The sequence below is a fragment of the Cynoglossus semilaevis genome, chromosome W, assembly GCF_000523025.1.
Source record: "Cynoglossus semilaevis isolate Cse_v1.0 chromosome W, Cse_v1.0, whole genome shotgun sequence".
In the NCBI taxonomy this organism is placed as follows: Eukaryota; Metazoa; Chordata; class Actinopteri; order Pleuronectiformes; family Cynoglossidae; genus Cynoglossus; species Cynoglossus semilaevis.
The window spans coordinates 123180-127252 of record NC_024327.1 but is presented as its reverse complement, the minus strand read 5'-3'; positions in this window follow the sequence as shown (position 1 = coordinate 127252).

Below are 4073 nucleotides of genomic sequence, written 5' to 3'. Positions count from 1 at the left end.
CGGGTGCAAACCAGCATCTCCTAAATCATTCTGAGGAAAAGGTTGTGTGGCTATGATGTTTTTGGGGTTTATTTTGTCCTGTTTCTTCTTTTCACTTATCTTTTGTTTGGCCTCCGTGAGTTGAAGTTTTAACAATTGGGCTTGCAGCTCTTTAAGGCTGTCCTGTTCTTCATCTACAGTCTCCTGTGCTCGGGACAGATGATGAATCAAATGCCGTTCCCACACAGTTGACTCACATCCTGCCATGTCAGGATTATCTTCCATGGCGCTTTTTACTTTATCTGGGACACCGTTTAGGACGGCCCTTCTGTACCATTCCCTTTGAACCCCCGGTTTCCCCGGGTGGCATCCCGTTTGTCTGATCCAACTCTCTTTACTTTTATCCAAAAATTCTCTGGGATTTTGTTTATGATCCCATTTTAATTTGCATGGTTGAAGCATTAGGCAAGGGATATTTATCTCTCATGGCTTTTGAAGACCTGTATTTCGTTCAAAAATTTGGTCGAACCTGGATTTAAATTCCTGCATGTCTATCTTTTAATCGTGGTGTATTGTTAATTGCAGCCATTGTTATGTTACTGTTTTGTTTTCAGATTAGTTAGTTATTAATCTTTTATTAGTTACTTAGCAGCCGTGCTATTATCTGTGTTGGTTTTAGCACTATCTGAGCTAAATTAGCTTGTATTGCTATGTTAACATATGCTAATTCTCAAATCTCAGGACTCTGAATGCTAATGCTAATATTATACAGGCTAATGCTAATTAGCTTAGCGTTAGTTGAGCCAACTCATGCTATGCTAATTTATATTATATTATTTATATTATAACGTCATTAGGATTTGCTAATGCTAATACTTAGCCTTAATGCTGTTTAGCTTAGCATTAATGCTATTTAGCTTAGCATTAATACTATTTAGCTTAGCATCAATTAAGCTAGTTATGCTATGCTAACCTATGATAATTAAGTAGTGCTAATTAATACCACTACTTTCCTTAGTTTTAATAGCCACTATGCTATTTAGGCCTACGGCTAGTTGCTAATTGCTAGGCTACTTCAGTTATAGTTTATCCCTGAAGGCATGCCCCTAAACTCCTCCTAGTGGGAGTGTCTTTGTTTTTGCCTTTTTCCAAATTTTTAACTATGCAGCGTTTATTTTATTATTATTAATTGTGTTGCAAGACAAAATGGCCTTCAATATTTACTGCATTATATCTTTATCTTCCACATGGTCTTTTTGTAGATGTTTTTGAACTTGTTGGAGACGTTTACGCTCCTTCTTAGTTAATTCTTTGCCTTGTGTTTGTTTCCCCGTCGGCCCTTTGCCTCTCTTCTCTGCCACCACATGGCCCACTTCAACCACTTCTGTTTCTCTTTTTCTGCTTTCTCTTGTACACTCTTGAACTTCCTTTTCCCTGTCCATCCACCATATTTTTCTTCCTTTTCTGCCTTTTCTTTCTCCTGCCTGGCCTTCTTCTCCATTCTCCAAAATTCTTTCAGCAAACTTCCTCTGTCCGTCAATGCTTTACCTTTTTCAACCAACAATTTCCCTACTTCCTCTCTCATCTGCTTCATTATCTCTCCTGCTTCTTTTTTGTCATGTGTCCTCGTCACCACTTTTTCCAGTCCTTTCAGCTGTTCCTCTACTGTCTTAAATGTACTGGTCGGTCCCCACCCGTCATCGTCAATTTCTCTGTCAAATTCTCCTTCCATTTTTATTTATTTATTAATTAATTAGTTTATTTATTTATTTATTGTCTTGTTTCACGTTTTAAAACTACAAGGTGTTGTGATTAACGATCAGTCACAGCGTTCCCAGTGAACATCGACTGTGCCAAGCTTCTACAGAAACTAGTTTTCTGCGGACACAGCTGTCAAAGGTGAACCAACTTTCTCAATTTTAATCACAACTGTTACAGGTTAAAATACACGTACTTCAGAGACTGACTCTAGTCAGTGTAATGTCTCTTGAAGTACCCACTCATTCACAATTATCACACATTTATTTCAACATAACAATACACATTTAAAATATGGATCCGTGTACTTTCTTTTCAGGCTAAAAGTATAAACCTTTGTGTGTGCTTCTTTTCTCTTATGTAAGGAACGTGCTTTTGAACTCACAGGACTTTTTATTCTGCTGGTCTTGTCGTTCAGGGCATGAACGACTCACAGTTATTTTGTTACTCTATTGTGTTTTCTCTTCTGTCTAAGTTTTGGCCGACTGAGAGCTATGGCACGCTGTGTCCCTGGTACTCAGTCCAAGCAATTCAAGCCGTAAACTTGAATCTTGACACCAAAACTTTATAAATCAGTAATTTGGATTTCCTGTCCACTTACTTCAACAACTGTCTACGCGAGACCGTTGTGTTTCAGTTTTCAGTAGTCCAACATTCACACGATGTGTTTTGCCTGGTCTTGTTCTATTCTTTTCTCTTGTAGAATTCGGGGGTCCTCAAATCCCCGGGCCTCAAACCCAGCTGAAACCGCCCCTCGTCAGAGTACGGTGGGGGTTGCCACACCCAAAGACATCTAACCCTGTTAGACTTCTGTTCCTTTTTCTCTTTTTACTCTTATTTCACTTCTTTATTTCTCTGTACCTTTACTTCTTCACACACATATTTCCCAGTATTCTTTTAAATTAATTTACGGACAAGGTGTTACTAGGACTCAGGACACAACTAAAATTTAGCTATTTCCAATGCAGAAGAAAAGCTCTGCTTACCTTATTTTGGGCCCGTGTCCTTTGTCTGTTCACACCAGGTCCTTGTGTCCAATGGTTCTATTGATCAACTCTCTGTTTTTTCTTGGAATCCCGGACGAGCCCCCAAAGTTGTTGTGGTAAGGTTTTACCACCCCGGATTCGTTGATCAAGAACTTTCACAAAGTATAAAGAAAAGACAAAAGTCGTTGCTCGAGTTCGCCTGTGCACAGGGAGGGTCCAGCGGAGAGTCAGGGGGTTGACTGCTGAATCCTGCTCTCTCCACCAACTCAGGCTTGTTTTATTGACACACACATCCAGGTGGTACATCTCAAGCGATACAGACTTCATTTGTTCTACACACAGACATACATTCTTTTTGGCAACTGCATCTACACCGTTAGTTTCTCATCCTGTTCTTATCGTGCCCAGGTGCTGTTGTTGGGACCTTGTGTTCTAACTATGAATCCAGCCATTGTCAAATTGTATTCTAAAAGTTTCTGTTTCCCATCACACCAAGTACTCCTCTTTTCACAACAAACCTTGGTTTTATCTCAACCTCGCAGCTCCTTCTCTACATCTGCATGTTTTCAGTTCTAGCTTTAAGCAGCATTTTATGTTCAAGCTGGTTATATGTTTTAGCACATCTCTTATGATCTTTTTAAAACATGATTATGTATGTTGCATACTTCTATAAAATATGAATACATGAATATATTTTATCCACACATCTCTGCAGAAATGTGAGGGTTGTACTCACTTTTGTGACATACTGTAACTATTATCGTTGTGAACACAGACTGACGAATGTAAACAAGACTGACGAGACGAGCACTTTCTGGACCAGATCAGCAGAATAATAATAATTAAAAATTAATACATGTTAAAGAAAAGTAGAATTGTTGTCATTGTTTATGTCATTTTCATTAGCATGTGTAGCATACAACCTAAGTTCCGTAATACTTTTTTCGTGTTCCACCTTAACTGCTCCTCTGATCTCATTTTAATTCTGTGCCCATGCTGAACATTCCCAGTGAAGATCTCAGCATCTTAATTTCTTTTTGTCACTAAACCACACATCATAGCAGGTCTCACCACTAGTGATGGGAAGACCGACTCTTTTTATTGATTCGAATCTTTGACTCTCGAACAGTAAAATGAATGAGTCGTGAACGAATCTTGAACTAATCATTTCATTCGTTTTACAGGTGGCGCTTTAGCCCCCCTATTGTGGGTGTTGTAAAGAAGGCTGCGGTTCTCCGACACTAAATAAGGCAACATGGTTTGCTTCCGCTGACAAAGTCTACAAAGTACACAAAATGCCATAAGTAATTAAAACCATGTGAAAAGCTAAGAAATAAAAACACACCACAA